At 35.6% G+C, this 27,357-nt stretch overlaps 1 protein-coding gene across 1 annotated transcript in view; it reads right to left on the bottom strand.

Annotated features, from left to right (window-relative positions):
* The window catches only part of lrfn5a (leucine rich repeat and fibronectin type III domain containing 5a), a 55,593-nt gene extending 31,737 nt beyond the window's left edge, over window positions 1-23,856 (bottom strand). The window contains exon 1 of the mRNA XM_058750350.1: window positions 23,115-23,856. The gene's annotated coding sequence lies outside the window, so the exon portion shown is untranslated. The remainder of the gene's footprint in view (window positions 1-23,114) is intronic.
* Between the last annotated feature and the right edge of the window lie 3,501 nt (window positions 23,857-27,357).

Raw genomic sequence — 27,357 nt, 5'->3', positions numbered from 1 at the left:
TTATGATGTAAAATTACACATTTAAGATTCTGAACTATAGGTTGCTAATCTAATTAAAAGAAAATAATTTTAACATTTAACATTTTAACTCAAGATTCTTATGCTGCAAATCTAACTGAAAAAAAATAAAATAATAATAAAAATAATAATAATAAAATAATAAAAGCTCAGAATTTTGGACCCCACTGCATTTGATTCATAAATACAAAATAAAATAAAGTCAAGAAAAGAAATAAGTTAAATGTCAACACACTTCTAGGTCTTGCTATATCCAAACAAGCTTTGTTTTTGCAATGTTTACAGGTGGGTGTGCTTGTTTGGTGTTTCACTCGAATGTACTTGCCATTAAAGTGTCTCTAAGTATGTAAAGTGAAGCAAACATCTTATCTCTGAGCTGAGAGCTGGTGTTCACAGCTGGGAAAGCTAGGCTTTATGAAGATCAATAGTCCTCTCCCTTTCTCGCTCTCTCTCTTTAGCTTTACTCAGTCTCAAAGTGAAGAAAAAGAAAACACACCCAGTGAGGTGATTACCTCATGCATGAAGTTCACATCACCCTTTCAGCCAGGCAAAGCTTTATGGGATTACAGGAAAATACCAGTGGAAAACAGGAGGATGAGCACAGGATAACTGTCTGTGCACCTCAAAGGAGAGGTTAAAGATGAGAGAATCGTCTTATGTCGCCGTTGACATTTGAGCTAATGCTGTAACGAGTGCCCTCACAAATATTTATAAATATTATAACTTGGTCCAAGCCTTTTCAAAAGGTTAAGATTCAGGATATCAATGCTTAAAGCAGTTTATTTGAAGAGGGATATCAAAGTAACTGCTTGACTGGAGTAATGGTGAACAGAAGGTAGATCCGGCTATGTGATATTACAAAAAGTACTGTACCAATATGTTCTAATAAGGATTAGTTTTAGTAAGGCACCCATGTCTACAGACTGCCCACAGACTGTATGATGCAAAGTGCACACAAAAATAGCAAAAGGTTATACAAATCACAAGAGGTTATGAAAAAATCAATTGGCTGGCTGGCTCCTACACAACTTTTGAAAGAGAATATGCTTACCTTGAATGACAGAAGTGTCAGTCAAATGCAAAAATGTAAGTAACGAGGCTGCTACATTGCACAAAAAATGGATGGATGGATAGATAGATGGGTGGATAGATAGATGTGACTAAATATTGCACTAGGTGACTAAATAATTATTTTTACCTACTGGCCAATAAATTGTCGAATTTCACTTGCCAGTGATTAAGATAGCTCAAATTAATTTTACCACAGATATACCAATATACAGATAAACAGATATACTATATGCTAGAAAATAAATAAAAAATAAATAAATAAATAAAATAAAGTGAGAATATGGTGAACTGAATCATGCATTTTATGAAAACCTAGATTATTTAAGATATCTTTGTTTTTTGTTTGTTTTTGTTTTTCCCACAAAGTAATATTTTCTGAGAAATCTAACAAAATTTATGCTTAAAAAGTGCAATGTGCAAGGGAAAAAATGTGTTAGATATCTTAATATCTAATTGTAAAAACAATTTCCTGAAAAATATCTTAGATTTTTATAATGGAAAACAAGACAAAAATGTGTGTATATATACTGCAATAATTTCACAGTGTATAATAAGTGTTTAAGTGGAAAATAATTAAAGATATTCATGGGATTTGTTTCATATACTGACCACAAAGTCAATACATTTTCCACTAGACTGATATACCTTTATTTGAATGAAATACAACTTGGACGCACATTGCTCTGTTATTGCGGTATCATTGATTTTATATTTACTCATCCCTAAATCTCAAAGCAAACAGTAGTTGGTCATTTTACAGCAATCAGCTGTGTTTAAGTGGGCAGATCTTGGCACAGATAAGCTACAGTGTGGAGCAGACTTCATGGCAATAGTCAAAAGTCTGGCTTTGGCTAGATCAAGTAGCTCTGGACTCTCTAATTGCTACTCCTGACCTTCACCCCAGGAAATGTAAATAAGCAGAATCCTAATCATAATCCGGACCCAGAACTTCTCAAGGTGTGCCAGACCTCAAGAAACAAACAAACAGCCTTGTATAGACACATCACAGGGTAACAAGCTACCAAACCAAACGCTCATGATGCACAACAATAAAGAAATGAATTATTCAAATCCCAACAGAAACCACAACTTAAAGTGGTAGTTGGTGGGATTTCATATTTCTTTAAGTATAAATAAATCACACTGCTGTGCATGCAAAGAAGCAGGTGTTTACACAGATACGCACATGCATAGACACAGGTGCACACCGAATAGATCTGGTTTCACAGTATGACACAGATGAGGATGGCTAAATGTTAACAGACCAACATTTTTCCCAACGTGCATTTGTTTGTTTGTTTGATTTGATTTGATCCCTAAATCCTCTTGTCTCACGAATGAGCGTTTGCAATGCAGGGGTCACATGGTTCCTCGCAGCTTAACCCTAAATGTCTCTGTGGAGTTGATCATTGCCATCTGTGTGAGAGCTAGTGTGGTTTGATGCACACCCTTCGGCTATCGGCACCAGCCGCGAATAGACATTAAAACCTACAACAGATGGACACGCCACAGCTCTGTCAAACAGAGGACAAGTACACACACAAACTCACAGTTCGGAGAAATAAGCGTTAATAAGCGCATAATGCAGCACGCAATGTATGACACCAACAACGTCCTTCTGCGATCTCATTACTTCTTGTTACGCCTCAGAGACTTGTCCTGCAATTGAAAAGCACACAACTTTACAAAGCATCCTATTGTGCTATAGTCTCAACACTCATTTGCATTTACGACAGTATAAAAAGACTCTCAAGCAGGCTCTATGTCTGTCTCAAAAGACATCTTTAGATGTCTCCTTGTTTGGCTCTGAAGAGGCTAGAACTGAACGCGGGGAGAAAATGAACAAATATCTGGTCGGAGCATGACTCGTGTGTTTTTTTCATTGTCTGTTCCTTCCTATCCTTCTCTCCAGCAGGGCTCTGATCTCATTTGCCTCTCGGTATTGATTTTGCATTTAAGGATTAATGCAGAGTCTAATGGACAATCAGTCGGAATAGCACCCCACCTCCCTCTCAGTCTTCTCGGCATCAAGAGGAAGGGACCGCCAAGATCTATAATCAATTTGTTTTGCAGAAATGCTCACTGTTGTTTTTGGCAAATCATTGGCTTGTCTTTATTGCTTAAGAGCTGAAATTTCAAGAGGCTCCTCAAGTACATCCTTTTTATCTGAATTGGAGTCTGGAACCAAAATATATATTTTTTTAAATATCAGAGAAATACCATAAACAATCAAAAATAGATGACACATAAATTAATGTTTTGTCCAGTATTATTTATATACTATTTGATTTTAACTTTAGTAAATTTTTATTTTCTTATTTATATTTCTATATAGCTTTAATTAATTTTTATTTCAGTTTTAGTAATTTTATACTCTTAATTTAATTCAAGACACTTTTAAAAAATTAGATTTAAGTAAAAAAAAAAAATACATTTTAAATTTTATTTTTTTATTACATTTTTTTATTATTATTATTATATATATAATTTTTTAATCTTTTATATTAAAGTTTTTTTTTTTTTAAATCAGAAGTCTGATTTTATATTTTATTTAAGCTTTATTTCAATTACCAGCACTGGTTCTGTCATTATTTACATTAAACTAAGATTTTCTTTCTTCTAAGGAGCAAACAATGGAGATCTTACACAAAATGGCAGAGATTCTGTTTTCTATAAAACAAAAGTGAATGATTATTTACACTGAAAATCTCCAAGAGTCAAAAGCAATATAAAATTATAATAAAAAGTATGATCAGTGCTTTATATCAGTTTTGTTTTAGTATCACAGAGATACTACTATTATTCAAGGTAACACTATTAAACAAGTGGATACATTCAAGTATCTTAGGGTGGTCATTGACCGTTCATTGACTTGGAAAGCCCACATTAATTATCTCTGCTCAAGATTCCAGCAAAGACTATATTTTTTAAGAAGACTTAGGTTGGTCGGAGTAAGTAAAAAGATCATGTTGTTGTTTTACCAAGCAGTTTTGGGAAGTTTATTAAACTATGGAATGCCAGCTTGGTACGGCAATCTTTCAGTTCAATCAAAATCGCAGCTTGTACGTCTTGTCAAAGTTGCCATGAAAGTTATAGGTGTAAGAGAGTATACATCACTTCAGTCCATTTATGAGTCATTGTTTTTTAAGAACGCGCAAGCAATAGTAAGTGATTCAAGCCATGTTTTATTTTTAACATATCAATTACTGCCATCAGGGAAGCGTTATAGAGTTCCATTATGCAGAAGTAATCGATATAAGAATTATTTTATACCGGTTTCTATTAGGATTTTAAATAGTAAATTGTAGTAACTGTGATAGTTTTTTAACTAACAAAGTGTTGTTGTTGCTTTTGTGTGGTGGTTGTGTATTGCTGCAGCTTTGAGTCCAAGACAAATTTCCTGCAAAAGGACAATAAAGTATAGCTCTAACTTTTATTTCAGTTTTAATTAACCATAATAATCATGCACTGTATTGTATATGTGTGGTGAACAGATAAAGTTGTTGTTCATGCTTTTCTTTATTTTTATATTTTTTATTGTTTTTCCCTTCAGTAGGAAAGTTATCCACTTGCACAGTTGTAAGATTATTGCATTTTGGTCAGTTACTCTCAGCACAGGTACTGTATAAGCTAATGTACCCTATGAATTAAATTTTTTAAACTTTGAGACTACTTGCATGAAACTTTTGCATTGTTTTTTGTCAATTTTTGACAATCCAGTCTCTTTGTACAAAAATAGAAGCTTGAACATTCTGCCTACTATCTCTTATTGTGTTTCTGTTAGGAAAATATGAAAATGTAATAGTGTGGGAATGGCATAAAGGTGAGCAAATGATGACAAAATGTTCATTTTTGGCTGTCTATTCCTGGAGAGTTCCAGTAAAATGTTTAGCTCATTTCTCACTAAAAAGAGAGCATCATAAAAGGATTTAGAGAACAGCATAAAAATGATCCACTCTGCACTTTAGAGCTGATGATTTTGTCCATGCAGCTTTGCACTTGTCATTTGTGCATTGTGGGTTTTTTGATTTCTTTTTTTTTTTAGACACAGGTCTGGTTGAGCCGGCTGTCTCAGCTCCTCTGGGTTCTCCAGCACCTGTGTCTGCTGCACCTGGGGTCTCTGCAGATGGAATTTCTCCCTCTTCTCCCTAGTGGGGTTTCATCCTTGCGACTCTCCAGCTTGAATCTAAATCACACTGCCCATGGCTATGTCTGGCTCCTGCATCTCAAACATTCCCCACTGTTTCCTCTCTAGTTCCTCATCAGCAAAGTTTGGCTTCGAGGCACAAGGTCGAGGCCTCTCTGATCAATGCTGCACAGAATGAGGGCGCTATTTCACTTTAAACCTGCCTGTGGCATTCACACATGCACACACACACACCCCTAACGCCAACTGTGCCGGTGGTGCAGCTCAGGTCGCGCTCCCTCCTGCGATCCAAAATAAATGATGCATATCCCATTATTCAGAGAAGTAGGTCACAGTTTATATACCACCGGCTCACACAAAAAGCACAATATCTTGCCCATATCTGGGACATGGTGAGAGACAAAAAAACTGTTTGTTTAGGATTTCAAGCTTACACCACTTACATTTGTTCTCTCAGAAGATTGAGAGGTCTGGCCAGGACAGATCTCTAAGATGTCGGTCTCAATTATGTCACCAAGTCTGTCTCAGTGGTCCTGTTGTGAGAGCCGCCAGTCACCGTCCCACACACTGACTAAGGGGTCGTTCAGATCACTTTTAAGGCCCATTAGAGCCACTTGCCAAAAGCAAATTCACTGGCTGATTGTTCACCTACCGGTCTGAAAGCTTGAATACATTCAGAGAGTGCATCTCTGCTTACAAATACAAATAGTGAGCTTTCTTCAAAGAGAAGAGTAGGATGCAGCTGCATCCGTCCACAACAACATGAAATTGTGCTGATATACCACATTCTCACAATAAAAGGTAAAAAAGCTGTTACTGAAGTGGTACCTTTTCAAAAGCTACACATTTACACCTTATTTACCCCTAAAGGCTACATATTAGAACCTTAAAGATACATATTAGTTCCTGAAGTGTACACTGTTAGACATTTCAAAGGGTTTTTACAGTAACTTACTGGCAACACTGTTGCCAGTAAGTTAATGTAATTAAGATTTACAGTATCAAACTGTATTTGATTTACAGTTTCAAACTGTACTGTTTTACATCCAGTTCATCGGTATACTACTGTAATTCATTCATTTTAATATAGATTTCATTGGATTTTATAATTTTAATATATAATTCATTTTATTTTTACTCTACATAGGTACTACTGGCATTCAGTTAAAACAGACACAATAATTACAAAATATCAAATGCTTTATTTAAAACATTACATGTATAACACTTAAAAATACAGTCTTCCAATGCTGGAACAGTGCAACTTCACCATTTCTCCTGTCTTAGGACGTTTAGCAGTACATTATGTTGTATCCTCTGGATTTATCCTCACAAAGAATCTTTAGGCAACAGAAATATAATGGGGGAAAAAGACAAGCAGCCAAAGAATACATAGCCATCTGCAAAACCCAGGTGCTGCTCCAAAACGTGGCCACCACCTTTGCTCACCATCCACTTTGTTAGTGACAGAAATGTCTTCTCTGAAAAACAAGAAATAGAAATGACACACTTTTAAAAGGCAAACCTCATATAGAATACACAAACCTCTCAAAACCATAGTTGTTCTCTTACCATGAATTATCAGTCTCGGGGGGCTTGCATGCTCATGTCTTTCTTGATGCTTCATTGCAGTTGCCTTTAAAACTCAAATACAAAAAAAATGCAGTAAATCTTAAGTTCCATTAAAACTATAACAAACTAATTCTAAAAATAGAAAGGGCAGCTAGCCATAAAACTTGTTTAACCTAGCTAACATACGATTTTATTTTCTCAATAGGCTACTGGCCAACTACTAACACTTTAACTAAATTTCACATTAGTTAACCTAATGTTAATATAAGCGTCACTCGTTAAAAATAATTTTAATTTGGTAACTCAATTCAATAAGCTGACAAAAGTCGTTTGAAATGACAGCGCAGTTTACCATAGTAAATTTTGTTACGGCCATGTTGACGGGTAAATGTTACCATGTTAAAACTGGTGTGAAAAAATCTGACACAAACACACAGACAAACGCACATATATTTTTACCTTGCTTGCTGGTCTTATTTTCTCATAAGGTGCATCGACACACAGCGCAGATGTTCTCCGGAACTCTGCCACTCTCGCGGGTTCATCCCGGGGATAACTCGCGGCGCTGCCCTGCTGCTTCCGTGTCTTCCTCAGACGCGAGTGGTGCGGCGCGACCCCGTAAAAGACCATATAGAACTCATTATATATACTATCTACAGTGGATGTGGACAGTAAAGTGATGCCCCGGTATATTTCTGACGTAGTAGTACTCCAAGCGCTAGCCCTGTTTCTGACATGAAGGACAAACGGATTTTATTTTCCAATCATTACAAGTGATGTAACAGGTCCAGCGTAGTCAGTCCCAAGCTGTTGTGGCGTTGTAGACACGGTGTTGGGCAAATCGTGTCAATCCAAATGTAAGAAATGAGGAAAATAAAACAACCTCAATAAAATGGCGCCAAAGAGTCCGTTACAGCAAATACAGTAGTATACAGCAATTTTAAAAAATACAGTAAGTCTCTGTATGTGGGGTTTGACGTCACAGAAAATTCCCATGATGCAAAGGGTATTAGTTATTTACTGTAAAGGGAATTTGCAGTATTATACTGGGTGATATACAGTAAATAACTGTAGAAATTACAGAAATGTCTAACAGTGTACATATTTGTACCTAAATGGTACATTTCAGTACCTTTTGAAAGGGTACAGCCCGAGTGAACACTATTGTACCTTTTTTTCTGAGAGTGCACCTGCTTTACTCTGGTTTACTCTGCTTTTACACCAAGGACACTGTTCCTAAAATATAAGTTCAGCTTTAAATTTTCATTGTTACAGCAGCGTTATTTTAGTATCACTGAGATAGTATTATAGTTTTTATTAATATTTTGAATTATTTTTTAGTTTTATTATTATTTTGTTTCAATTTTTTTTTTTTTTTTTATATATTCCATATAGTTTGTATTCATTTTTATTTCAGCTTTAGTTTTTGTTAAATAAAATTTAACTAAATGTTTTATTTCAAATAATTATTTGTGTAATAATTTTAGTTATCTATAATAAACCTTATTTGAATATTTTCTTTTCACGGCAAATATTATATATAAACCGGCTGAAATGTTTTGAAATCACTTGTACCCTACCTGATCGAAAAAATAAATAAAATTCACTCTGCCTGTGTCAATTTGAGTCTTGTTAAAGTTTTAAATCCCTGCCGCCAAGATGCTCCTCTGTCGGTCACGGATTATGGAAAGTGAAACTTAAATCTATAAGGGTGGTTGGATTTATTCACGCATGATGAAATATTTATTTAAAGCTTCTTTCTTTTCAGATTCATATTTACAGCATTATCTTAATAGACTGTACATTAACTTATTGGGAGAAAAACGGTAGTTCTATGTGAAATCAGACATTTGAACACCCCCATATAGCCAAAATGGCATGATGCTGTGAATATATTCGACTGTGAGATTGGTAGTCAAATCAGGCTCCTCCTATCGAAGCATTGAACCATTTTTTTCTCTAAAAATTTTCCACCAGCACTCTACCACCTTCTTGCAGAGCCCAGTTTGAAAACCCCTGGTTTTGATGTTTTCATTGAAGAGTTAGACCACTTTAGTAACAATACAGTAGCTAATTACACTGCTATGTGAATGACGATTTGTTGCATTCATGTGTTGCTTCAATGACTACTAACCCTAGCACCTCAAAACCCATCTCAAATAGTGACTACAGAGGAAAAACCAGCACAAGGAGCTCAAAAATCATACAACGTATTGATCAAGCTCATAGCTCATTCATCTAAGCACTGTTCTCAGCCTTTCTACGGTCGTATTTTTGACTCTGAATAGGCCACTCTGCTATGAAGTGCTGCCCATGATTAATATTGAAACTATTAAATAGCCATTGGTCTGAGATGATGAACGATCCACATTCAGCTCACTTACCGACCCTGAATATGTATGAAAACCATAAAATTTAATGACGCTTTACCTTTCCCAAATGCAATACACACTGGGATGCCTGTCTGCGGGAATACAACAATCCGCCCCTTTGTAAATCCTATAAAACATAGATTATGCTATGTATGCTGACCGTGGACAGTATTGCAGCTGTATTTCAAAAAGAATAGGTCCTGTGGGTCCTGCATTTCCTGTGTGTGGAAATGCTGACGACCAAAAAGCTAGAATCATTAGACAGGGAACAAATCACAGAGGTATGTTTTCAAGAAGACAAAACAAACAAATGCCGGCCCCCTTAAGGGGCTTCCTCCTGTCACTTTGTGCATTGCGGCTTCTTGATTATCACAGTCTCTGTGTTTCCTGTGTAATAGCTGACGGCTTACAGGGTAGACACATCTCAGTAATTATATGTACTGGTGTAGGTGTGTGTGTGTGTGTGTGTCTTGTGTGGGTGTCCCATCTGAAGAAAAGCTATGTCACTCTGGTAAGTCATGCATAACAGTCTGACAGACAGGAAGAGCTAAAAGCATTCTGCTCCCACTGTGATGTTTTCCATCATAACATGTCCAAGCGTTCTAGTTTCGAATCATCACACATACATATATGCGCACATATGTGGAACAAGGGATGGGCATCAGAGGACACAGAACAAAGAAAAGCCTTAATCATCAATACTCTGCAGCATCCTAATGATTTGCTTCCTCTGAAGGTCAAGACAACAAAGCTGCAAATTAGGGGTGATCGAGCCAACAAAGCACAATATGGAGAGTGGATGGAGATGAATGCACTCTAGGTTTATCTGGTAAATGCAAGGAGATAATTACAGGGTCATTAGTATTTAATGATACCGATGATTTCGCCTGTTCTCGTGCGGTATAAAACACATGGGGCTAGGAAAGATGACACTGGGGTGTATCTCTGACCTAGGAACACTTTTGGTGGCAATCAATCAAGTTTATTACAAACAATATATGAAGAGTTCAGATGAAAATTTGGCTCTAAGTGCCATCTGAAATTTTCATCTAAAATGAGCATTTTTATCAGACTCCTATGTTTAGGTTCAGGAAATGTGTTCTAATGGCAATGTATAGGTCCTTTTCCATGCGATTAAAGTGAAATAACTGAACATAAATATAGGAGCCTGATAAAAATGCTAATTTTAGAAGACAATTTCAGATGGCACTTACAGGCTTTTGCATCTAAACTATTCATATATAATACAAATAATATTTTAAGCCAGATAAAATGCCAAAAGTTGTTTTGTAGGGTTTGATTTAAGCTTTATGGATGTACATTGATCCCAAAGCTTTAAAAAAGTATGAATATTATTGCATAACATAACTAAATATGAGAAAGGGGCATTTATTTTAAAGAAAAATAAAACGCAAAAAATACGTTTGTTGGATGTTATAAAACCTTAAAAAATGGTATTAAAAATGATAACAAAACAAACAAACCAAATAAAAATTTACATGTACGAAAATGAATAAACAAAATGTGGAAAAAGTATGTATTTATTTTATAGAACAGTACAGTTTCCAATAGAAAAAATGGTAAAATAAATAAATAAATGGAAATTGTATTTTTAGGAAAAATAGAACAATTTTAAAATTTCACAAAAAGATTAATAGGTCTTAAAAGATAAAAAGTTAAGGACAAAAGTAGCTATAGCATTTAAAAAAACAAAAAATTAATAAAATAAGAGCCATTTGTTTAAAGAAAAATGGTATACTATTCATTATGAATAAAATAAGTTTTGATTCACAGATAAAAAAAAAAAAGTTAAGATGCAATTAATCCATTTCATGCAATCCAAATGCATTTTAATTTGCTTAATTTAACAATAACATACGTCTCCATTTAGATAAACAGGCATGTGTGATTGTGCATGTGTTTTACTGAAACATCTGAAGTGGGCAGACGTTTTGAGATTTTCAAGACAGTTTCCACAGTAACCAAGGCAGTAGCCATGAAGAGCAAAACCTTGAGTGGATTTCAATGAAACTTAACACTGCTTTTGCACGGATGAAAGTTTTTGCTGCTTCTATTACAACAGAATCGTTCTAACCTTGATTGTATTCTCCAAAGGTGAAGTCACAGAGCAGTCCACTATCTTTATCTATAACTTATCTAAATTAGCTATAAAACAGCGTAAAATCTGTATGTAAAAATCTGAAGCTGAAGGAAAAGAAAAAGTTGTATAAGCCTATGAGGCAATACAAGCACTATAATAAAGCAATCAAGAAATAAGGTAATCAGTTGAGCGTTGTAGAAAGTGGATCAAAGAGAGAATAAAAATGCAGAGAGTAATATATGAGAGAAAGAAAGCCTGAGAGGAGATGAGAAAAGAACCTGAAGCCTTAAGACAATGCATACATTATGGCTCACCTCCGACGGGAAGTGTGACATCAAAGCTATGCTAATTTTCATAAACAGCTCAAAGTAATGAGACGGTCACATGCGATCTCTGTCACATACCACCAGAAAACACAGCAATCAAAAGTAAACACTTCAGTACCTCGCTGCCATATTGCACCAAGACATTTCACATGTGTTTAGCTAAATGCGGAAACCGAGCAAATGAAATGAAATGTTTTTTTGCTCTAGGGGGAGAAATAAACTGCAACACACAGATGCCACTCACAACTCTCCACCTCAGTGGTTTCTTGTATGATTCATGCATAATAAACAGTAGATCTTCATGCATGAAAGTAATTACGACGCTTTGAATTCCTTTCACATCTTTTTAATTGTTATTTCACAGTTACTGGACCAAGATTAATCACTAGTCTCAGTCTCAGGACCGCCTACAGTGTGTCTAATGCATATTGCTCACAAATAATGGCGAGATATGCAAACAATAGCAAGATCTGATCTGATTGGCTGGCTTTATGCAATTTCAGGTAATCAAAGGAAACAAATTAGTGTTTTAAAAGGTGCCACGTTGTTAGAAGAAAATAATTAAAAAAAAAAGAGAGAAATACTTATGGTACGTTCAAGTCCTCCAGGGAAGTTCACATTTATGAGTTGTGAAGTCATAATTCTGTCATCAAATGGGTTCAAGTCACTTTGATCGGAGCAAGATGGCGATGTACCTTTTTTTTTTTTTTTACATTTTTATTAAATTCATGAAGTTACTGTAGTTACTGTAATTGAATATATATATATATATATATATATATTTTTTTTTTTTTTTTATTTATTTATTTATTTATTTTTTATAATAGTATCGTATTATGTAGATGCAACTTCAGCAACTTACTGTAAATAAAAAAATATTAATAATTTCAACAAATTTATCATGAATACAGATATGATTTATCATCGACATGCACGCAACTCAAAGGAGTCAGTTCAGAGTTTCCAAGTCATAATTACGACTTTATAGTAGCATTCATGAGCGTTCAACACATAAATACATTATTTCCGACATGATCTGAGTTCCAAACACAAAGTTAAACTTTTCCACAAGTAGCCAGCTGATATACTAGCATAGAATCAAGTTCAGATTTTCCGCATGAAAAACGAGCTATGACTTGTCACTCAATTTAAATGCACTGTATTGTTCTCTTCCAAAAGAAGTTGCAAACAGAACCAGACTTTATGCCTATAGTCAGAAATTGGTCTCGGTACGATCAATTATTACTCAGTTACTGTCTAATCAATTGTCATTAGCGATCAAGGTGCTGATGGGAAAAATTTGGTCTGCAATCTATAAGTGCTGTAGGGTCTTTTAATTCACACCTGCCTGGTTGATTAGAAATTCCTCCTCACTCATATTCCCTGAGCCCTAACAAAGAGCCTCGTTAGCAGGGTTTAATTTGTGCCAGAACAAGCCGGGTTTGGATCTGGCACCTTTTTTAGTGGATTTCTCTGGAAAAAAAAAAGGTATGCAACTACTGCATGTTAAAAAACATCAAGTTTTGTCTACTGCCAATCGCTTGCAGTGTCAGTTGGGTTTTAATGGCAGATCCATCAGCGGTCTTTGTTCAACAACCTCATCATTTACAAATTAAGCACTGCTCGTTAGCATGTGATAGCTATTTTATCCTCTAACAGAGCCTGGCTAACCTCTGGTAGTGCTTTGACAGACACATTTTCGGATCTCTAAATCCTCCCAGGTGCTCATTGTGCTCTGTGGCATCTCTAGAGACGGTGAGTGGCACCTCTGGAGTGACAGACGGCCTTTGCTCAGCTCATGAGTCTGCCTGCGCTGGGACATAAACTCACGGTGACAGCCTCCATTCAGGCCTCCCAGGTGTCTCCTCTAAAACAGCTATTCAACCTTTCAGCTTCTTAATGAGAATCAACAAAGCATCAAAGCCTTTCTAAACTCCTGCTTCCTGTCTTTCTCTAAATGATTCTCTCTTTTTGCAGTACAGTGGGAAAGAATGTCACACAATGCAAGCTATACACTCTTTATTGTGTTTTGTGTAGTTGGCATTTCAAGTGTCCTGCAGTGCAATATGTTATACTTCACCTAAACATATTTTAAATAAGCATTATTAGACTTGTCACAACATTTTTCACACCACTGCAGTATTCATGTTCAAAATGACTATACTGCTAATACCACCGGTAGGTGGCGCTGTGAGAAATTGTTGTTGCGCAATAACGCAAAGTAGCTTGAATTTTATTTCTCAATCTACTTTAACTAAAAATAAAACACACACACACACACACTAAACATGCAATCATTAAATTATGTTGTTTTCCAAAACTCAACTTAACTCATGAGTGTTTGATCATAAAATTCTGGGCTTCTAAATGTGGATAGATTGATACCTTTACAGTGTTTTGATTTATTTCTGTTAAATTCTCACTTTCTGTTAAATTCTAAGTTCTAAATTATAAAAATATAAAACCTCGATGTTCAATTTATTTTTATTTATTTTTTTTTTTTTACAACAGCTTTATTATATATCATTTTAAGTAGGTTTAAGTTGGTTTAAGTTTGTTGAAATGAAAAAGGTGAATTTTTACAATGTTATTACAATGAACCGAACCAAAGCTTTCAAGCTTCAAAAAGTATGACAAAGCAATATATCTGTGAGTTAATCACTCAAAATCTTAGAATTCACTTTTAAACAAATCATTTTGGTTGAATTATTCCCTCGAATAATATTATAAAAAGCAAGGACTGATTTTACCACCCCGTTACATCACAAAAACCCTCTTAAAAACACATTTTTCCTCTCAATAGATGGAACACAACCTGACTTTGTTAATTACACTCAGTTCTCAAAGAAAAACCTTTACCTTGTACTAAAATCCAGTTTGACAGAGCAAACAACTGACAGCTTCAGAAGAATTTCAAGACCTTAGGCAGAGTTCATCTGTAGGTCTTTTCTTGTAAAGGATGCTATAAAATCAACCGAGACATTTAGCCAACATATACCATTAGCTGTTATATCATGCCATCCCATGGTTACTTTTCCCTAACTTGCACTTTCCAGAAAGTGACAAAAGTTAGTATTTTTTCAGATAAACAAGTAACTAAAAATCCCTGAACCACACAGGTCACAACAACAGTGCTGTCGTCCCCATTAAATACGAGCCTGAAATAGTTTGTGGTGTGTGATAAATCACTGGCTAATGAGAGAGAGCAGGGTGGTGGTGCATTTGTATTCCGCCCAGCTGTTGGCAGACTTCTATCTGCTTTGAGTCTCTCATGGCCATAGAGGGAGGGAGAGAGACTGCATTAAGCCATTATAGTCTGCCGCTCACCCTGAATACAGATGTGCATACAGCCATTTCAGTCCATCATTTAGTGTCAATATGCGCAGGAGACAGAGGCCAGAGGAGGTAATCATATATGCAATAAACGCACCTACCAAATCTTTATCTTCATCAGCCGGGCCAAGTGAAGTGCAATTAGGGTCTCCTGGCGTAGGACACATCGCCTAGCTGCTCTTTACAGTTTCTGCTTGTGTACGGCTGTAGATAAGCAGCCATTTCCATTACCAAAAACTGGTGCAAGGATACAGCAAGAGCTTTAATGCGCTCTTTACCACTTAAGTGAGTATATCAAGCATGCCGGGTGGCACTGTCTCATTTTATAGCTGCTGCAGACCTCTTTTATGACTCAATATCTGCTTACTTTAGTAAGATCTGCTTACTGCAAGCCAAACCTGGCCAGCCATGTTTGCAGCAGGGGGGAGCTGTATCAGATGCCACCTACTGTATCTGAAGGTTTTCTCGGCTTTACTCCCTCAGATCAGCTCATCAAAGACAATGAAGTGGTCTGCAGTTTCAAAAGGAAGGAAAACTTTATCAGGCAGTGAGCACGAACAGAAATAAACTGGAATGAGAGTAGTAGGGCTAGCAATGGGCGCTTTTCAAACACTGCTTCGTGAAGCTCTGAAACCTTTGCAAATCATTTGTTTCAAACTATTTCAAAATGTTTCAAAGTTTCAGTGGTGAACCAGTCTATGGTTTTTACCTTATCTCTTATCCATTTTATACATTAATGCCACATTTGTATACTAAAAATGAAGACTTGTAGTGATTAGTCTCTTACTGACTTGATTAACCAAGTTCTCCACAAAATTTAAAAAATGCACATTATATTTCATATTTAATGGTATTAGATGATTTGTTAATTGCATTTACTAGATTAGTCTTTCAATAAAACATTTGCTGTGTTTTTAGGCATGTTTGAGCTGAGTTTTTATTTACCATTCTGACCAGCAAACATCACCAGCACGTGGTGTTACGAGTGTTTCGAAAAGCAACTGGTTCAATGGATTCAAAGTTCTGAAAATATTTATTTCTCCCATCACTAAGTAGTGCATGATAAATCATATTTTAATCGCAATTCCGATTTATGCTTCTCTGAATTAATTAAGCATAATTGTCTGTGGTTTTGCCCACTAATTATTTATCCTGAAAATGTGTTATTAGTAACAAGCCTTCACAAGCTATCATACAAGTGGTTGCCAGATATCAAGTGGTTAAATCCCCTATTAATGGATATTCATCTGCCCTGTGTTTACATAATCTTCCCAACCTGGCAACAATGTGACTTACTCCCTCTCTGCACCAAGAACAAATTGCTGATGATATAAAAACTCCAGCAAACAAGTCGGAGCTTAGTGATCTCTACTGCAATATTATGCTCAAACTAAATTGTTTTCTTTCATGTGGCCGTTTATGCTGTTTGCTAACCTGAATTGTAATAAATCTGAATATTATTCTGGACTATATTGTTTGCAATTATAATTGCTGAATAAATGTCCTTACGCTGTTCTTTTAAGGGAAAAATATGAACATAATTTGGAATTGTTGGTGTTAATACCAAATTCACTGGTATAGCTTTTGAGTGAAGCATCTTATTATAACACTTTTCATGAAAAGAGTTTATTTATATAATAAATATAATACATTAGGAAACTAAATTAGGTAAAATAATGTGAGTTGACTTGTGCTTATGATTTGTGCTTATGTAAAAGTGCAATAATTCTCATGAAATCTAATATATATATATATATATATATATATATATATATATATATATATATATATATGTATATATATTTAAAAATGACAATAATCACGATTGGCTATCGTGATTATAATTTTTGAGTAAAACAATCATGATTATCAGTTCACTTGTTGGATATTCACTGATACTGATTAACATTTCTATTTTGCTCAGGCCCGAGTAAACAACTACGATGTGATAGTATAGGTCTTACGCCACTTTGTCATGTGAACCTAAGCATTCATTTGATAGATTGCACAAGCATACGGCACCCTGGACCAGATTAAGGCCATCCATGTTGTTGAGGCTCTTCCTCTATGTCTGTAATCTGATCAGTTCAGATAAAATCAGGTCCAACGCTCTGATGTACTCGCCAACACAAAACACTTCCTTTCTCAGAATACAACACAAATATTTATCCCATTTTCACCTTGCAAATACAAGACTAATATTTGCAAACAGATTAGACAGGGGATTGGCATTGCTGAAAGGCCCTATAATAGAGATCAGAGGAAACAAATATGAAATGTTTTTATGTGCATGTGTATATAAATCATTCCAAGCCAGTTCTGTTTAGATGATGAGGCTTAAATAAGTGCAGTATGGATGCATGGGCTACTTTAAAGAGATAGCTTTGGTTAGCTAAGCTCTATTAATCTTGTTATGGATGACACAGGCTTTGCTCCATACAGAGGAAAGCAGAAGGTAGCGGTGATATGCTAATGCAGATGACAGCTAATGCACGTTGATGATTTATTTCTAGATCAGAGAGGCCTGATGAAGCTTCAGTCACCAAAGACTTTCAGTGGCACTGCAACAACAAACAACTGCGCAGAATATCAACACTCCTATAATCTTCTATGACTCCATCAGTGCTTTGGATCACACTCCTCAGTTTATGGTCTACTCCACCACATTTATTAGAAGTCAATGTTAACTGAGTACACAAATGTGGGCGAAAATCACATTTCTCAAGAATATGCCCAAAGTTTTTTTTAAAGAAAATCTGGATATTACAATCCTTTATAAAAATCTGAATATTACACTCCCATATAAAAACAAAAATAACACTAATATTTGCATACATTTTTTAATGATTCTATTTTAAGACATGTAGTGAAACAGATATTTTCAAAGCAATTAAACCCACCACACTCATAAATGTATTGTGAAAAATAATGATACATTATAGCATTTTTGTATTTCATTTATTTATTTTTAAATAGGCCTAATGTTATTTTATACGGATGGCATGTGGGAAAGAAAAATATATATTGTGGCCACAAATTAAGAATTTGTTTTCTTTTTTTCTAAATAGTGACAATTTGTTCCCTTGTTTTTGTAAATTGTGGCAACATTGTACTTTGTTGCTTCATTTTAATTAATTCAACAAATTTGTCAAAATAGCCACAATTTATTAAAATGAGGGAACTAAATAAGTCATGGGAATGCTTCATGATTTAGCTCAAACAACGATGGAATGATTTCTTAATTTATGGAAGCATATGGTAAATATATTTTTGTATTTTATTTTATTTTATTACAGTAATGGAATTTGAATGTCACAGTGCAATAAATCTTCAAGTGCCTCCCAAAAATTTACATTTGGTCATCGTTTTCTCATCCTCAAATAGCTTCAACCCTGCATCACTTTCTTTCTGTGGAAAATAATAAAAGCTACAGGTTTGTAATTGATGAATAAATACTATTTTTTTTCTCCGTTAAACTACCCCTTTAATATTCCTAAAAATAGCAAAGTTTCCTAATCTAAAGTATAATATATGTACTGTACTGTACAGTAGGTAAAACATTCTACTTTATTACACATAACTTAATTTCTGATCTTATTTGTTTTGTTTTCTTTGTGTGTATGGTGAAAAACATCTGGTGAAAATTTCAAGTCAACAGCACCTTAAGAGATATACTGTATTTACTGAGAAAAACGGTGATGTGTTCAATACTTATGAAATATGACACAATTTTCTCACATACGTAGATATGGCACACAATTGTAATATTGAATATACTACCAAACACTTTTGAACATCATTAAAATTATGCTTTGATAAAGTCCATGTGTTACATTTGAACTGGAGCACTTGGAAATGGTAGGGAATCCACTAGAGTATTGATAATGCTATTATGATATTATTAGATTAGATAACTCATCTTTTGTCACTTCCTCTTCCTTCTAGTGATTTATTCCCTATTTTTACCCTTGATGGCCTCTAATTCATGATATTTTTTTCTACGTTCATGTCTCAGTGGACCACATCAACCACCATCCAGTACAACAGTGCTGCAGACAAAGAGCAACACGCATTCACTGTGAATGACACAGGTGAACACACATTCACAGAAGAAAGCCTCCATTCCCCAACACATACACATAACTAAAAGCATTATAGCCTCATTGGCCTTTGTACACAGAAACTATTTCTATTCACAGCTGTCAGTTTTCTCTTGCTTAAAGCAGCAGGGTGGCAAGATCAAAACAAGGCACCGGTGCCTCAGTGACAGCTCATTATCACAGACAAACACCCCCTAAAGTGACTCCCACTCGAACCTCTGCCATTTTACCTCGCCGCCTCTCCTGTCACTCTGACAACAACCACACTCTCCCCATCTCCGAACGCCAGCACTCCTGAATCCGGCATTCAGAACGTTTAGAGCTGATCATGACCTCACCGTGGCTGTGTTGTGATTTTATGCAGCTTCAAAATCTGGCTGTTTTGACTGGAATTGTTTCAGTTTACGTCTCTCGCCAAATGTTTTCTGAACGGCTGCCTGAAAGCTTTTTACATCCCAGTGACTCTGTCTTCTGCGACTCAAAAATAGCTTCCAGAAGATTCAGGTGGTGCCTCACAGCATCTGCAGAAACACTGCAGGGTTGTTTTAACCTGTGCGGACCTGTAATAAAAGAATAACCTAGGGGGTCTGAGATGTAACTTTTTAGTATTGGCATCTTGAATGGTCATCTGCTGTGTATCTCAAAGTTGGATATAAGGTCATAATGTGAACTAAAGGTTGAGTTTTGACCTCATATCCAATATCTAATCTATTTTGACATGTTTACATTCATCTGTTTGGGACACAGATCTATTGGGTTTAATTTTATTGTTTTAGCTGACATAACTCATGCACAACAGCTGGCCACCCAGGCCTGCAAATACTCCATACCAGTCAGAGCAGATACACTGTACAAATCTTCCACAGAAAACAACATGGATTATTGACTGACAGAAATGATTTAACCTTGTAGTCTATGACATCAAACAAAGTCACAAAAGCTAAATAAATAATTATTTACTCAACCAAACACACATACACTACCAGTCAAACGTTTGGAATAAAATACTGTTTTTAAAAAATGTTTTTGAAGAAGTGTTTTATACTCACCAAGGCTACATTTATTTGATAAAAATGCAGTAAAAACAGTAATATTATAAAATATTAACGGTTTTCTATTTGTAAATCTTCTAAGATGGCAAAGCTGAATTTTCAGCAGCCATTTCTCCAGTCTTCAGTGTCGCATGATCCTTCTAATATGCTGATTTGGTACTCAATTATTATCAGTTATTATTGCTGCAATAGAACTGCATTTATTAGAAATATATTTTTCTAATATTAAAAATGTATTTACTGTAACTTCGTCCTTGCGAGTTTTTTTTTTTTTCTCAAAAGAAAAAAATTCCAATACTTCTGAATGGTATTACAGTGTCCACAATTATATTAAGCAGCAATATTTTCAAAATAATATGACAATAAGAAATGTTTCCAAATTCCAAATATTATTTTTGAAAGATCATGTGACACTGAAGACTGGAGTAATGGCTACTGAAAATTCATCTTTGCCATCAGAGGAATAAATTCCTTTTAAGTTTTTTATTTTTTTTTATTTATTTTTTTTCATAGAAAATTATATTTCACAATATTCCTTTTTTATTGTATTTTTGATCAAATAAATGCAGCCTTTAAAAAATCCTTAATTATTCCAATCTTTTGACTAGTATTGTATGTAGCTTCCCAGGTTTCTCTCAATTTCTATATTTGGAGCAAGAAATGAAGAGGAACAAACCAGAGACATGGCTGCTTCTCCAGACATCCGTAAACAGCAGCATATTAGGTTTCACCATCTCAGCACAGTTAACATGTCTCCTAATTACTCACATGCAAAGAGCAACTGTATGACTGAAACGATCTTAACATCTGTCCCAAACATGCAGCTTACAGCTTACTGTACCACTATAAATCACCTACAACTTATCAGGAGTGTGTTTCCCAAAAGCATTGTTAGCTAACTATGGTTGTTAGTTCCACTGAACTCTATTTTTAGCGAACTTGCGACCATAGTTGTTTTTGGGAAACGCACTCAAGGTCTGCTGTGATTCCGGCCTGTTAGTTGCATCATTCCAAAGAAAGCTCAGTTTTACTCTGAACTGCAAAATAACTCAATGAGTGTGATAATCCTTTTTACCCTTTCCAATTCCTTACTCAAACAATCACGCAAGCTGTGGGAATCATTGCACTCGTGCTGGCTTCTTGGCTCCATCTCATCATATCATGGGTCTAAGCTCAGCAAGAGTAATTAAACAAGTCTGAAGGACTTTCTGGCATCCTGGCACCACATTCAACAGACAGCCACAGGAGTTTTAGGATCGGTCCACAGTGTTGGAAAACATGCTAATTTCAATGTTATGTAAAGAAGGGCAATCAATGCTGCACATTTTACGTGTTAAAATAATTGTGTACAGTTAACCATAAGGTCTACATACAAGCAGTTCCACAAAACTATTACAAATTAAATATGCAGTTTGTTAGACATAACTTAACATGAATACCCTATTATAAAGTATACAACCCTCGTTACTTATATATTGACTTATCAGCATGATAAAACCATAGTTTCCCACACCCCTATCCAGAAACACAGTGCACTCGGCCCTCAGAGCTGCTGTGTGAGCCATAAATTGAATTATAGCACCACCAGCCAGTGGAAGAGGTGCTGCAGTTCAGTTACCCATCTACTCCCTGTGAAAATTCAAACATTGTGGCCAAAAATATAAAGCAGCTTCACATCAAACAATACATTTCGTATGTTGGTGTTTTATAAACTTAGGGACAACAATATACAATAGTAAATTGCATTTCATTTAAAGTAATTCAAGATAAATTGGGGATTTTTTGTCAAAGTAACTGATGGAATTTCACTCAGCTTAAAATAAAATAAATCTTTATGGTATATTATTTTGAATTTAGAAATAATATAATTTTAGAAAATAAATTATATATAATTGATACTTTAAACATTCTAAAGTAATTAAATATATTGGCTTAAAAAAATTATAAATGCTCAAGTGCATCACAATATAAAGCATGCAAGGATATACATTACTGTTTTGTTTTGTTAATTTAACTTTTTTTTTTTTTTTTGAAAATAGAAAGGTTAATTAAGATAAGACTGATGAAGACATTTCATATTGTTGTACATGTTTCAGGTGTATGGCAAACGATGATAAAACCTAAACAGCAATGACAAGAATCTGTCTCAAAAGCCCTAAATCTCAATGTAGGTGTTCAGAATAATCAAATAGCTGCACACATCACCTAAATATCCCAAAGACCACTGCAAAATGCTCTTTAATTTCTTCTCTCCCACAGCCCTTAATATTAACCCAGCATGCTTGAAATTAATTATCAAAACCATTTGCTAAAAGATGAAACTACGAATACAACTCCTGCCTATTTAATCACGCACAAAATACATTTTTACGGAAAAGTCACAATATGAAATGCAACTTCCAACGCTGCAGTGAATGCAAATATGACTTTTATCGGAAAAATTGCACGAAATCCGAATGCACATATGACTGGGATACGCCTCCTATATCATCGACTGGATCTGTTCCAATTCTGAAGACTATTACTTCATTGCTTCTACAAGTCAATATCTCACAAATAAACCCTCATGACACAGAGAATGACACTCTTAATGTCACCATTACTTATAACAGAGCAGATTACAGATGTGGATGCATATGAAAGAATTGATTTCAATCTAGTCTTTCAACACAACCCCCTCCACCGCCCAACAACCACACAAACACACACACAAACCCATCCATCCCATTATCTCAACTAGCCTATACAAGCACTCAGACCAAACCATGGCTATATATTTTATGCATGAAGCTGATGTTCTACAATAAGCTATTATGAAGCATTTCAATGCACTTATTTCTCATTTCCGAGAGCAAAATAATGTGTCCTACTCCTTAAGATGCATATTGACCTTGCCTAAAAACCAAAGCCCCTCCAGATACTCTGAAAAGAGATCCGGACTCTCGGCACCGATTCTTCAGGGAGGTCGAGAAGGGACAGTTCAATGTGAAAAGCCATTCAATATTCAGACTGAAAAGTTTACCTAGTAGAAGGAACGCCAGTCCGGCTTGAAGCACCGAGGGTCAGAGGAACCGAATCTTCTCACTTGTCATATTTTCCCATGTTGTGTTCCACTGGATTCACACTAAATTCAAAGGTGCGTGCGATATGAAGGCATCCAACTCCCCAAAGCCCATATCCAAAGCCACTAAAATCCAATGGTTTTTTTTTTTTCCTTTCGACGTAATGGATAGATATCCCCAAAAACGTACTCTGAGGGACAGTCAGATTCCTGCGCAATGTGCCCGACGCCCCTCAAGAAAGCCAAGTACTTGTTTTCCCCTCAGAAGCGCGGAAGCTCGTGCCATTCTCCTCCCGCCCGTCGACGCACCTCGCTCGAGCGCGAGCTTTCGTCCGCATTAAACCCGGGAAGTCAAATCAAATCTCAACAGAGAGACCTTCTCACCACCGCACCTTTACAAGTAACGTTACTTCCTCCCCGCTTAATCCACACAATCACTGACCGACTGCCTTCCGCGCCAACCCTCCATCCAAAAGGTACCAAAAGTGTCTTCTCCTCAGACAGCGTACGCTCTCCACACGCGACTGGAGATGGATTAATAACTCGAAATGTCTCCGATAAGTCGCTATAACACACATAGGATGCTGGAAATTTAAAGTAAGGTCTAATTAATTGCCCATGAAGCGGGAAGAGGGAGCAAAATCCTCATCATAACGGTCGAGCTGTTTAAACAAACTAGTTTTGCACCAGCCGCTGAATGGGATCATCCGTATAACGGCTGTTCTCTCTCCCCTGCTGTTTGGATTGGGAGAGAGAAAGCAGGACGTCATCACGGATTGGCTCAGACTGACGCTCGCAATACTTGATACGTGTGTCACTCTGCGCCTCTCAGTGAGAAGTGTTGCTGATTTAGTGCTCGAAGACGACGGAAAAGGTAAGAAAACCACGGAACTACCATGGCAAGCTGCTTTAGCGTTTATTGCTTAGAAAAAAGTAGTATCGATTATTACTTTTTTTAACTAATAAATTGTTCAGTATTACGACTAAGGCTTTTTAATTTCATTAGATTTCTAATTTGAAATCTAGAAGTTCTAAAACTTTTCATTAGATAATATTATTCCAAGGGTTAGTTCACCCAAAAATGAAAATTATGTCATTAATTACTCACCCTCATCATATCTTTCCAAACTCGTGAGACCTTCGTTTATCTTCGGAGCACAAATTAAGATATTTTTTATGAAATCTGAGCGTTCTCAGACCCTGCATAGACAGTAACCAACTGCAATGTTCTCAGTCCCAGAAATGTAGCAAGGACATCGCCATATGTGGGCTTTCCCCAGAATGCAATCAAGGTAATCAGCGTTACTTACTTTCAGGAGAAAACACGTGCATGCTTAACTTAAACAACGCTGATTACTTTGATTACATTCTGAGGACAGCGCATATGCCATTGTGGTACTCTCCAAAATGACAGAAGACGATAACTCGGGGAGAAGAATTGTTTAATAAATTATGTTATTTTTGTTTTCTTTGTGCATAAAAAAGTATTATTGTTTTAAACCTTTCATGCATGAATTATTATTTATTTTTTTTTTTTCCTTTTTTGCTTTTATTGCTCTTAGGCCATGAAAAACAAGATTTGAACTTTTATTTTATTTCACACATATTTAATTCTAATAAAGCACTGACACAGTAATACTGTGTGTTTAACAAATCAAATAATAAAATTATATAGAAATCATGTGAAAATTGTAAAATATATACAAAAAATATATAAGGACAGATGAGAGTGGACAGATGATTAATTAGATTTTCCTCACATTCTAAAATCAATAATTGGAAAATGTAACAATAATATGACTGATGTTGCTTGATGTTACAACATTTTTTTTTTTTTTAATTTATTTATTTATTTTAATCAGCAAGAGTTTCCTAGGACAGAAGGAATGGATGGATATTTTGAAGCAACTTGGCATTTCTGACTGGTCGTCAGACATCTTGGTTTGGAGAGAAAAAAAAATCACAAATAACGGCTTACCACTAGGTGGCAGTTTATAGGATGATGCCTAGTGACCACTCTAGTGGCTGATGTACAAATATGACGTAAAACTCATGCATATGCATAAAAATGGCTTTCTGAATAGCTGTCCACTGTAGTGACCTCTTTGCATGAAAGTGGTACATTTTTTTAACTGTAAGTTACTGGTATAATGACTACAGTAGAACACCAGTAAAGCTAGACATATGCATTCTGGTGAGGCTTGGGACAGTTACTTAAAGTAAGTTCCTAAATAGCAGGTACCAGTAAAACTAGAACACATACTTTAAGTAGTTGATATCACAAATCAACAGCATTATACGAGAAAAAAAAATTCAGTAGAAAGAGTTACTTGACAGATCAGTTGCAAAAAGAAGCTTTTTACTGACTACTTTAATAAAACTAGAAAATGAGAATAATCAGTTTAAAGGAATAAACGTTCATCCGGCTTGCCATACATGGACAGTTTACTGTCTGTCACTGACCACCGTTCAACGCAAAACTCTCAGTCCCGTCCACCGAAACCCAGCAGATGGTCGGGATTAAGAACGAACCTTACGTGGTCCGCGTGCAGGAATGTTCCACGCAGTGAATGCAGTGACGCCAGTGAATGGCGCTGCAGCTGATTAAACTATAAAGCTTTGAGGTGCTGCCGCTGAAATACCGTTTCCATCCACACTCGTTTTGTGTTGTGTGGGGCAGGAGATCGATTACTTACGATCATACCAATAAAAGCGTCAACGCTGTATTTACCTCTGCGTCAAGAGTTCACTCATTACATATTGCTTGACATTTCAGCTGTCGATATAGATGCAACTCTTGCGTTCTATGCCGTAATTTAAAACACTCTGAGTTAATGGCCATCAAAACCTATGTCATCATGACTATTACCAGGTTTCCTACAGGCGAGTTTACGTACAGGTCTAACTGCTGCTACAAACATAAATACTCTCCACAAACCACTTAATGCGGGTTTGTGTGGTGAAGGGTTATTGTGGTGATTCAGCACCATGGATAGCGATTTCGGCAGTTTTTGTTCATATCTTGAGACCATATAGTCCACGACTATTTTAAGTCTTAAAGTAATATTTGAGGTTATAATAACAAAATATATTAAAACATAAAAAATATTAAAACAAAGAATAATATCTATAATAATAATAATAATAATAATAATTATATTAAATGTAATTATACATTTTATAAGAGTTGATGTAATATTTTGGGTAGGAAAAATGAACATTTAATATTTTTATTTATTAGTATTTAAATAATATTTATAATTTATATGATATATAAATATAAATTATATCTAATTTATATTTTAATTATTCATTATATAATTGTGTGTGTGTGTGTGTGTGTGTATTATAGTATTTTTTGTTTGTGCACGGTGCACAGACAATACTATAATATATATTTAAATAATAACAAAATAAAATACAGGGATAAAAGTAAAAAGAATGTTTTAATATATAAAGATGTCAGATGTCACAGATCAACGGTGTTATATAGGGGGGAAAATGCAAAATTTCAGTTTAAATATTTACTAGGCACAATTAGGATAGTCCAGTAGCAAAGGAATAAATAGCCTACTTGTGTGTATATGCATCACAAACTACATGACACTGATGTAACCGGAAATCCCCACCCCCACCCACAAAGAGTTGTCTTCAGTGTTTGAACTTTTCCTTTGACGCCACAGTTCAAAGTAATCTCACACTGAGGTTCTTGTGGAACAGTCTATGATTGATCCACACTTCTTTTACATAAGACCACCAAGCGTTCATTAAAACTATTTGTACATGCTTGAAAAGAGTTTGGCAAGTATTTGACTTTTTCAATCTGTTGATTACCTGGGCAATTTACTGTTCATTTTGTTGTCAGCTCGCTCCATTAAATAACAACCAGTTGTTTCCTTTCAGTGTAACTGCATGCAAGTAGAACATATTAAAATGACTTTATGGGCTGGATCAATTTATTTTCGAAGCACAGCATGCGTGCAAGAGGTCTGTTAAGATGGGGGAGCTGTTGCACCGAACACTCTATTGCTATGGATTATTCAGTCCAGCACTTCCAGTACAGTCATTTACTTGAAGCAAGGCGAAACACGTTATGCTTTCTCTACAGGGTGAATTACAAAATGGCTATGAAATCTCCTTATTTGTACTCTTTTTATTACCTCTCATTGTGGGTGTTCTCCTTCTAGTGTAAACACTTCCACTC

Source organism: Onychostoma macrolepis, chromosome 17 (genome assembly GCF_012432095.1).
Source record: "Onychostoma macrolepis isolate SWU-2019 chromosome 17, ASM1243209v1, whole genome shotgun sequence".
Lineage (NCBI taxonomy): Eukaryota > Metazoa > Chordata > Actinopteri > Cypriniformes > Cyprinidae > Onychostoma > Onychostoma macrolepis.
The sequence above is the reverse complement of the archived record's forward strand: the minus strand, read 5'-3'. Positions and strand labels throughout refer to the sequence as shown.